Consider the following 11,913-nt stretch of genomic DNA (forward strand, 5'->3'; position numbering starts at 1 on the left):
TATCAAAAGTGCGATAAAATTCGAGAAAAATGATTTTTAAAGTAGCCCCATTTTTAAGTTTTTACAATTTTCTCTATTGTGCTAAGAAAGGAACGTATTAAACTTACACAAGCCAATTTTGATAAAACTTGTGTGAGACATATTTCCTGCAAAAATATTTTACACTTGTTTCTTTTATCACCAACCATTCACTTTGAAAGTGTGAAAACAGCCCTCAAAGTTGGGGATCAAAACCACATTTCTGAAGTTATCTCGGAAACAATAGGTTGATAAAAATTGAATTTTTTTTAAGTTGTCTGTTTTTGAATGGGAAATTCAGTCGTGCAAGAAAATTTTAACAAAAGTTGTTTGTTTAAACAATAAACTCGGATGTGTAATTTTTTATTCAATATTGGGGATACGTTTTTTGAGTTTTTTTTCTTGCCATTTAACAATAATTATATATACCGAATGATATTCTTGCACCTCGTGCAGAGAAAGGAATTCTGGCTTGTTTTGTAGAAGCATAGGCATTTACTATAAACGTTTATAGTATTTTGAACGATAAAACTGGGTTATACGTCGTTAATTGGTTTATTAGTAACCAAAGGTGGTAGCACAGATACAAGCGCGACACGGTACTAGTCACCGCTGCGGTGTAAGGATATTGTCTTTTACAGCCAGTACGATTGAGAATTTAACCGTGGATTCTAATGTGCGTAGAAGTCGAAAATGCGGGTTAAGTTTTTTTGGTTTCTGGCTTTGTTTTCGAGAAAATCGACTTTGTAGATCCGTCATGGTTGCATGTCTAGCATTTGTAAGAAGTAGAATGTGTAGGTCATGATCACGTCAGACGATTCCTATTCGATAGCCCGCGTGTTTATCAAATTTTCTCGAAAACAAAGTCTCAAACAAAAAAAAATGTAGTATCCACAGTTAAATGCTCAAGCATATTGGCTGTAAAAGACAATACCGTTACACCGCAGCAGCCATTAGCACCGCGTCGCGCTTGTACCTGCGCTACCACCTTTGGTTACGGATAAACTAATTAACGACATATAACCTAGTGTCATCGTTCAAAATACTATTGAAGTGGATAGGGTACAGGTGAAATGAAATGCCGATAAAGACTATCCACTTTCGGATTTGCAAACACAAAGTTTATTTTAATCTCGCGCAATGTATAGACATCGAGTGCAGAACTAGAAGGACGCGAGGTAGCGACATGTGGAAGCGGCGGTGATGACGGCAGCGTCACGGGGAAGTCAATGAGGCCCTCCGACCCATTCCGAGGGCTATTTATTTCGTCCTCTACAAAGGACAACAAGTTCCAGGGAGGGGGAGAGGAGACGAAGGGTCGTTAACGGAAATTCCGCCAGATGCGGAAACGTTCGCGGAAAATTTCTTGATCGTGCGGGGCGTGCTATCAAGTATGTACTGTGAAGTTGCAAATTTTGCATCGCCACTTTACCGCTCCGAGCAACAGAGCGAAGGGACCGGACTGCCTAAAATAACGTTAGGGCGAATAGTACGACGGCTCGATAGGTCAGGAAGCGCTCCCCGAGGAACCTCCGGATCGACATAAGATCCAACTTTGACGAATTTCGCGCGCGCCGAGCACGGCAAGTTTCAGACGTGCCTGACGGCACCAACATACCCAGCTATCGAAATCAAAGGGCACCTTACTTCGCGGGACCATCCAACGACAAACCGATGCGGGACGAAGGCCCCTGTCGACCAGCCGACACTCCATCTCGCGGTCCTGCCGCCGCCTCACCTAGCCACTTGCAACGGGGCCTCGGCGAGGGTGGTGTAGGCGCCCCCATATCAGGGGAGATCGGAGATCTGCCCCTTTTCCCCGGTCGCGAAGCGCGGCCGAGATGATTTTCGCGTATAGTCTGGGGCCCAAGGACCAGTCGCGGACACGGTCCTGCGTTTCACGATTTTCGCGCGAGTAGCGCGCCCAATTAGGGAAAGCCGTACTAGGGTGTAGAGGGGGGATAGCGAGGACCCTGCCGTCGCGTTACCGTCTCGCGAAGGATTACTGTCGTGGTAACTTCCGCCTCGCGCGAACGCGTACAATTCCCATGCACCGCGAGTACGATTACCGAGTTCCGTCGTGCAACGATTAATCCCGCCGCTCCACGCGCTTACCGATTTCGCCCCCGCGAGTGTAGTGCGGAAGCTAACTACCGTAAGCGGAGGCCGGCGAGGGCCAGGCACCGAGCCGGAAGGAGAACGAACCGGTGAGAGCGAAAGCCGAAACGGTATGTCCACGCAGTGATCCTTCGCTGTACTAATTATCGCGGGTTGGTTCTCGGGATCCTATCCGGGGAACGTCGAGGACGGACGACGGCGATTCCGTGCCCTCGCGGTCTCGCGAGCTCGCGGGTCGTCCGTCGGACGTGTAATATCGCGTATCGTTCCCCGAATTTTCGCGTGCCGAGGCGCTTCTCGCCTCGTGCATTTCGCTCGCACCGAATCCGTCGGTGCTGTGAGCTACGACGCCGAGTTCCCGTCGAAATACCGTACGGAAGTCTTCCTTGGAGGAGCCGCCGTCGTTAGAAATTGCAATCGTCCGTTATTCGCGTTTTCTTCTCGCGTTTCGTCGCGTAGCGTACCGCGTACTTTACGCCGAGCGTTTGCCATCTGTCGGAACCGAAATCGTACCACGACAGTCCTACCGTAATCGCGCCGCCCACCAGCGCGCCGCGAAACTCTCACTCCTGCGAGAGTAATTTCCCCTGCCGAATTACCGCACACGCGCGGATTATTTTATCGTTCGACTCCCACGCGCTGCGATACCGACACCGATTCGCAAATATTGTATAAAGAGCGCGGGCTCTCGGGTGCGGCCACGTGGCCGCCTGCTTGTAATATCTGATGTAGAGCCCACTTTGTTTTCCGATCTTTTCAGCCTGCGCGATCCGCCCTGCTGTGAGGGCTGCCCTCACTATTTCCGTGTCCGAATCCCCGACCCCTTTCGCGCCTCTCGTTCTTCTCGCGGTTCTCGAAGGTTCGACTCCCGCCGTGAGCCTCGGCCGAGGGCGAAATTCTTCCGCGTTTCGCGTGGCACCCTTCCGGTGCCTGGCGCCCGAGCAGAAGGCTCCTTTTCGGCTTCGGGAAATCTTCGAGAACGCGTTAGTACCGGGAGGACCGCGTATTCACGGCCGTACACGGCCCGGCCTCAGTGCCCGTAAATTCCCGGAGTTGGCCCCGTTCCCGTCTCACTACGCGGCGAAAAGGGCTTTGGTATGTGTGGTCGTTTGGGTGTTAAGTAAGGATTCACCCAATAGAACGATAACCATTTATTAACAAAACAAAACTCAACAACGTAACAAGAACAAAGAAAACGGAATAACAATGAAACAAAAACTTCGGGTAGACGACTACGAACAACTGACGGCGAATGACGACTACTCACAACGACTGACTGACTTGAACTGACTGACCGACCTGAACTGACTGACTTGAACTGACCCTGTCATCCGTCAGAATCCGCGCTTATATCTATTCCCCGCGCCTCCAGGAATTTCCTTCGAACAAGGAAACTTCTGGAGTGGGGATGTCGCTTCCTGTACGTGCCCCTTGGAGAAAGTTCGTGTCCTTGCACCGAACATCCGTGTTCTGGCGAAAGTCAAGGGTTGGCGGCCAAATGTGCACGCCAAGGAAAAACCCCGAACCTGGTCGCCAAATGTGCACCCCAGGTAGGAACAGACTTCCGGCGACTAAGTGTGCGCTCGGGAAGAGCTTGGGCCTGGCGACCAAGTGCGTCCAAGGTCCCAGCTCGCAGACGACGCTCCTACCTGGGTCCGATCAACCCTTCTCCAAGGGGTCCGCCACAGGGCCAACGTTACAGTACGTATACCTGAGATAGCTGGATCCGTTACGAACCAAGGCCATTTACAGGCAAGACGGTATCGGGCCAGGCGAGTCTGGTTGCCAGATGTATGGTAGACCCATCCTCGGCTGGTTCGCACCGGGCCTAGGTAAAAACCCTCCGGCTAATTTCCGTCGTATAAAAGACAGGGGTTTTCCCGGGACGTGGTAGCGGTCGAGTCGCTACACTATAAACGTTTATATTAAATGCCTATACTTCTATGTTTCGCGATGCGACGGTCGAGTGTGGCGCGCGGATCTCGACTGTACATCCACCCGAGGTTGTAAAGCTGCGTAAAGCGTGTGTCTCGGACCTTCACGGGCCTTGAGGATGACAGGGGCGTGAGGACCAGGCGTGACGGTAAAGTTCGGCCTTCGAGACTCTTGCCGAGGTAACTTTAGAATTACAGTGCGAGTTGTAAAACAAACTATAAACCTGTTGTCGCGCGTAGTAGATGTCCGATCACGTCTGGAAACCAAACATCTACAAAACAAGCTAGAATTCCTTCTTGCAAGACTATCATTCGTTATGTACAATTATTGTTAAATGGCAAAAACAAAAAGAAACCCAAAACGCGTAGCCCCTATTTTGAAAAAACTGCAAAGAAAATCTAATTTTTGATATATTATTTAAACAAATAACTTTTGTTAAAATTTTCTTACGCGACTGAATTTTCCATTCAAAAACACACAACTTAAAAGAGTTCAATTTTTTTCGACCTCTGGTTTCCGACATAACTAAAAAAATGTGGTTTTGACCCCCAATTTTGAGGGCTGTTTTCGCCCCTTCAAAGTGAATGATTGACGAAAAAAAACACGTGTCAAATATTTTTCGAAGAACTATGTCTCACATAAGCTTCATCAAAATCGGCTTGTGTAACGAATATGTTCCCTTGTAAGTTGTGCTAAGTTGTGCACACATTGTGCTTAAGTATTATTTTAAGAAAGTAACAACGAAAAAAGTTATGGTAAATAATAGTTTTGGATATGCAATTAACGTTTAAGCTAGTATCACTTGTCCAAATAGCATATCCATAATCATCTTATGATTGCATATCTGAGTAGCGCTATCCTAGCATAAGTCAGCACAACTGCAGATTTTCCCAGCACAACGATATCAAGAGCACTTTACTCTTGTCCGCGGCCCTTCGCGCATGGTTTCTGTATCCTTAATTGGACTATGTGGTCATCCGATAAACACAATATTACATATCTGAGTTGTGCTGTCATATATTACTGGTACCAATTAGTGGAGCAATATTCTGTGACTCTTCCTTTTCGACAAGGGTTGAGAGTATTGGGCTCGAATACACCAGGCCCGGGCGGAGGTGTTTACAGAGTGGGAGGGACTTTTGGCCCCCTCAACACGTCCGACCGTCCGGGCCCCCTGCCCATATTCGATACATGGTGCAGGAGGCGGGGAAGGTTGACCTTCCGTATCCCGCAGGTGCTCTCCGGCCACGCTTGCTTCGGAGAGTACCGGCACACCTTAGAGGAGTGCCCGGCCTGGGCAGAGCCGCGCCGTGTCCTGAGAGCTGCAGTGGACGGGTGAGACATCTCGCTTGCGGCCATGGTCGGCCACATGGCCAGCAGCGAGGGGTCCTGGATGGCGGTGGCCTCCTTCTGCGAGGTCATAATGACGCAGAAGGAGGCCGTCCAGCGGGCCCGGGAGAGAGACCCGGGCTCGGCGAGAAGGGTGTGGGGGCGGGGACGCCCCCCCCCCCCCCCCCCGCTCCGTGAGCCCTCCGCTCGATGATGGGCGATGGATGGGAGGGCGCGGGGATTCGGGGGCTCGGGTGTGAGCTGACCCAGCCCCCCCCCCGGGGGGGGGGGTATAACTCGCCTCGTATTGGGACGACACCCTCCGGGATAAATCTCGGTGTGGGCGGGTGTCGGTCCGTCCCTCCTCTACAAGGGGAGGGGGATTCGTGGAGGATTTTGGGTGGGAAGATCTTCGACGGCCCTTCCTTCCGGTGGCGGCGTTTTCTTGCCTTGGCTGGGGCTGGTTCCTTCGGGACACCGGCTCCGGGCGAAGCACGAAGACATCGGGAGCTGTGGGTGGATCGAGCTGGGGCTCGAGAAACCCAATCCGAAGGCTCCAGAGATGGGTGGGTCTCTCCGCCCGGGGTCTTATAGTGTAGACAATGGGGGAGGCTAACCCCCTCCTTCGGGTACCATGTTAGCTGGGAGGTGTCCTGGGCTTCCCCAGGGAGCCGGGGTATACAAAAAGCATTTTCCCACGAAAAAAGGGGGTTGAGAGTATTGCCGGGAATCGTCGTGGTGGGGATCGAGATCAATAGTTCAATGTTTATAAAGCTTTGTTATGTTACTTACCTGGTTACACGGTAAAAGAAAAACTTGAATTGTTCGTGTATAACGCACGTGAGATATTCGGCGGTTAAAGGTTACAGCCACAATGAGACAGAAACGCGAAATTCATTTAAATAGGATACACAATGCATTGATATAGCAACGAGCGATGTTTTAGCGGTTGATGTAGATCAGGCCTGGACACGGTGGGGACCCCTCAAATATTTGATACCCCCACCAACCTCTCTTTCATGCAGCGGGCATATTCGTCGCGTTCGCTGGTGCCTCGTATCTTCGTTGCCCCACCATATATACTTCGGTTGCTGCTCGCGACAGGCCAAACACGTCCTTTCTCTATCATAACGGCAGTTGCTGGAAGGGGATAATGAACCCTAAGGTGGGGCTCAATTGAGATGAACCTGCCCAGGCCTATTGTAAACTGATAATTGTTTTATCGGTCAGGCATTGACTTCATCAGTTGTCTTGAATCAGTGTGCATACGGATGGAGATTTCATTCAACATTTAGGAATACAGCGAATAAACTGAAACAATTGTACAGTGATCGCGTATAAATTATTTACGTGAGCCTGATTGTAAAATGAAGAGAGATTGACTCTGACTACTGGATAATTCCATAGGGCGGTTATTAGAAATGCCCTTGTGGATTTTAACAGGGTCAATGTCATCCAACAATTAATTTGTAAATCCTCAGAACATTTTCACCTCGCCGGGGCACCAAATGATAACCAAGGTAAGCATGCATCTGTCACTTGATGCATGACTGTCGCGCGCGTCTATTGTGTACGCAAAGAATGCCTTTGTCGGACGGGTTGCAGCATTTTAGGCGAATTTTTAATTATTGCGACGACACAGCAATCCATCAAGGCTTACTGCTGCCGAGCATGCTTACGGGACCGCTAGGACACGAATACTGCGGCCCGGTCCTTAGAGCTATGCTCGGGTGGGAACCTCTTTTCAACAAGATTATGTCGCAAAAGGAGGCGGCGGGGGAGGACAGAGAACCAGATTCCCCCTCTGCCAGGAGGATGACCGCTCGTGGACGAACCCCGAAGAGTACGACGACTCTCGTTAGAGGTGTCGGAGTTGACGGTAGTGGGAGGGGCTGAGCCTGAACCAATGCCGTCAGGGGGGTCGATGCTTGTATCAGGTACACCCCCTAGGATAGGCGGATCGGCTGGATGAGTGGCCACATTTGCCGTCCTGCCCGGGGCAGCAGGCGCAGCGGGTCACCTGGACTTAGGGGGGGGGGTCAAACCATGCCGGCACATGCTTTTGATGACCCCCTCTTTCCGCGCGCGACGACCTCTTTCCTCGACCGGGGGCGGGATTTTGGTCACTTCCCTCTGAGCGAGGAACGGTGTTTCCAGAGGTCGACATCTTGAGCCGGAGCTCAGCATGTCCAACGGGTGGCCTATATGAAGGGACACCATGTGATTGACTTGCACGGTGTCCTTATTAGAGTAGATGGAGGAGGGAGTAGGCGCCCCTTCTCCCGGGATTACACGAGGTGGGAGGGTGTCTATTTGCGTTCGGGTTTGTTACGAGAGAAAACGTAACGTAACGAAGAGGTAGCGCCTAGCGACCACGTTCCGTAGATACGGATGGACGGATGGTCGGATAGACGTTAGAATTAAACACAACGTTTAGTCTCTTCGACTGACACAAGAACTTTGACACTTTATTGTAGTTTTACAGGCTTAAGTACTATTTCCTATCGGTACGGATGCGCTGGATTTTGGGAGTGGGCGGATACAGTCACCAGATATTATTTACTATGGGCAAGGTACAGGGCGATCGGTGGCTGGTGCACGTGCGCGCAACGAAGCGCACTTTGTTACCGCTGTGGGGCGGTGGAGCATCGAGCGGCAGCGTGCTCTGCGCCCTCAGGTGTCCGCTATGCGTGGACCTGGGGAGACCCGACCCCTGGTAGAAAGGGGGTAGATTGGAAGGGAGCGGGGAAGAAGTCGGGGGCTGCGAATAACCCCGACACGCGCTAGTGTTCGCGCCCCCTACTCTAATGCCGGTACTGTAGATCAACCTCAACCACTGGAGGGCGGCTCAAGAGTTGTTTGTGCAGGCCGTCCTCGAGAGGAGGGTCATGTTAGGAGTAGCGGCGGAGTAGTACAACATTGGGGACCACCTCGTCTGGGTGTCCAGTTTGTGCAACTCCGTCGCTTCTGGAACGAGGGGCGAATTCGTGGCGGTAAATTGGGGGGACCTGGCGATCATCACGGTCTACATTTCGCCCAATTGTGGCTTCGGAGTGTTCCGAGGGTTCCTGGACGGGTTTCAAACGTGTGTTGCGCAACACATGGCCCATCCTGTTGTCGTCCTAAGGAACTTCAATGCCCATGCGGTTTCATGGGGGAGCCCCAGGACGACTGTAAGGGGCAGTGAGGCGTTGAATCGTAGATCCACTCCGACATTCGTGGGCTCTCGATTGTTGACCTTGCATAGGCAAACCCCGCAGCTCTGCGTCGAGTGTCGGCATGGACGGTGGGGGGAGGAGCGATTGAAATCTCCTCCGACCACACGCCAATAGCGATGGATGTGCGGACCACCCTCCCGAACACTAGCATGAGGGTTTGTATTCACTGCTGCCAGAACATTAATTGTGTTTGCTTCATTCCTTACAGTCCTCACCTTTGTACGTTTTTTATTTTCGACACTACCAGTTTCACGGAATTTATTTATCAAATTGGAGTAAACGGAAACTGATGGACAATTACGATTAGGAAATCGGTCCTTGTACAGCTGCACGGCTTCTCTTAAACACTGTCGACTTTCTCCATAAATGAAAATCATATCAATCTTATCTTCCTTCGAGTAACGCATTGTGAAACGTTCATCGATAAACTGATCGAGAAATCTTAGAAACTGTTGAAATCTGATAGCAAGAAGGTCTTCTGAGTAATTAGTAGTGGATAAACACGATTCTGTACGAACGTATAGATGAAGGTATATCATAATTGTCCTCCTGTCAACACCGAATCTGTTATTATGTTATGTATTGCGATACATTTGAATGTATAGCAGCTCAAGGGATGTATTTTTGAACATTTGGCGTAACAGAAATACTTCAAATGAATCTTACACGTTGATTTTTATTTATACCATTTTTCTGGGTTGAAGGTCATTTGAAGGTCATATTGTGTTACATGCATGAATTCGTTATTTTGTCAGCTACAACATTACGTTAACGAAAATATATCATTCCATTTTAAAAAACATCGATAACCTTGAAATCTCATAAAAATGACCTTGAAATTTTTTTCCCTTACACCGTTATATGTGGCCCTTCAAACAGTGTAACTTTATCCTACGATGTTTTTTTGTACAACGAAAGATAACGGAGATATTTAGGTGTCCTGCTTTGAATAGTTCTTTCTGAGATAATAGCGGTGTACTCGCTATGGTCGAGGGAAGATTTGCTTTGTGGCTAAAGGTTAACTCAAATGGGGTGTACCCAGTTGAATCATGTATCGCGGTATTGAAACCCATGCAAACGAGTTGCAAATTTTCGTCCCACTCGTTATTATTGTCACGCATGCATAATAATTTGAAACTGTGACTCAAATGCTTGCATCAATTTGCTGATAAAATTTGATCTCTGATCAGTCAGTATGTGTTCTGGTGAAAAAATATGTAAATGTAGTGTCGTAGAAGTTCGTCGATAATCGTCGTCGTGTTTGTTGCTTCTAAAGGAATTAATAGTAAATACTTCGTTAAAACGTCTTGTATAGATAGGATGTATTTATAATTTCTATTAGTAGGCGTCTGTGGTCCGAGTATGTCCATTGCAATTTTATCGTTCGATGCGCATGGCGTGTCAAGTATAATTGCGAGTTCCTTACTACGAATTCTAATTAATTTTTCCCTTTGATAGGATTCACAACTTTTGACAAATTCCACCACATCTTCTTCCATATTGGTCCAGATGGCTTTTTCCCGTACTCGTTTTAATGTTTTATTTTCTCCAAAGTGCTGTGCTGCATTACTGTTATGACATTCATTTATTAATTGTGAATGTTCTTCCATAGAATTTTCCGAAAAGATCTGTCGTTCTATGGTGGTTTGCATAATATTTTCTAATCTAACTAGCCATTTCAGAGGGTCATAAGGGCCTAACATATCTTTATGAAGTGGCTTCCAAACTTTGCCGACGGGGTTAGGTCGAGTAGGTAAAACGTACGTAGTATTGGGGTTTTATTTCCAATTTTCATATTCTACGGAAAGTCTGAGTCGTCGATTCCTTGCTCTAATGGGGATAGAGTATTTTCTTTGCCTTCAATGTATGCGATCTCATAATCGTATTCTTCTAAGCGTAACCGCTAACGCAACAATCTGGATGATGGGTCTTTTACGCTAAACAACCACTTCAAAACCTGATGGTCCATTAAAATTTTAAATTCTTTTCCTAGAAGGTATTGTCGCAAACGTTTGATGACCCAAACAATAGCTAGCAATTCTTTTCCGGTTGTTGTGTAGTTCGTTTCTGCTTTGTTCAATGTGCGACTAACATAATAACAGGGATAGCCTTCTTGGGGTAGGATTGCACCTAGTCCGAAGTTTGATGCATCGGGTATTAAGGTAAAAAGTTTGTCGAACTCAGGATACGTAAGGATATGAAATGGTGTATCCTTTTGTGTGAGTTCTGACAGGGGCTTCGCGAGTTTGACGAAGTTTCGGATAAACTTCCTATAATAACCAGCGATGCTTAAAAAGGGTTTCACGTTTGTCGCGGATTTTGGCGTGGAAAATTTTTTGGCTGATTTGATTTTATTTGGGTTTGATTTGACTCCGTCTGCGGTTATAACATGACGTAAATACTCAAGGTCAGATCGGAAAAATTCGCATTTCTCGGGTTGAAGCTTGAGTCCTAATACCCTGAGTCTTTGGAATAGGACTGCTAAATTTTTATTATACTCCTCTATGGTCGTACCGAATACAATAATGTCGTTCAGGTATATGAAACCGATTTTACCAACAAGTCCTCGTAAGGTGTTGTCTATCATTCTTTGAAAAGTGGCCGAATCGTCCATTAAACCGAATGGCATTCTACGATATTGAAAATGGCTTTGATGTGTACTAAACGCGATAAATTTCTTTGAATTTTCATCCATAGATATTTGGTGAAATCCTGAATTGAGGTCGGAAAAAAATTTCGCCTTGCATAGAGAATTTCGTCTATTGGTGGCAACGGATATGCATCTTAGTCTGTTTCTTGGTTTAATCGTCTAAAATCGATAACTAGTCTCCATTTACGGTTTCCTAATTTGTCGGGTTTCTTAGGCACGATCCAAATTAGCGATATGTAGGGTGAATCCGAATCTTCGATAATTTCTCGATCTAACATTTGTTTGATTTGTCTGATTTGTTTGTCTAATGTCATTTTATTGTTGGTGATTTTATTTTGGTATTGCTCCAGGAATGGAAGTCCAATTATACAGAAGGAGGAGAGAAAAAGAGAAAAGAGAGAAAAAGAAGGAGGAGAGAACGAAATGGGAAAGGGAACTGGAGGGGGTGAAGACGGAGAAGCAGGTATGGCAGGTGGTGAACAGGGAAAGAAAGAAGAGAGCTTGGATAGATGAAGGAATAAAGATGGAAGAATGGAATGAGTATTTCAGGGGGTTGTTGGGTGGGGTGGAACGGAGGGTAAGGATGGGGGGGGGGTAACAAGAAGAAGGCGGGACAGTGAAAGGGAAATAGAAAGAGGGGAGGTA

The sequence above is a fragment of the Halictus rubicundus genome, chromosome 6, assembly GCF_050948215.1.
Source record: "Halictus rubicundus isolate RS-2024b chromosome 6, iyHalRubi1_principal, whole genome shotgun sequence".
Lineage (NCBI taxonomy): Eukaryota > Metazoa > Arthropoda > Insecta > Hymenoptera > Halictidae > Halictus > Halictus rubicundus.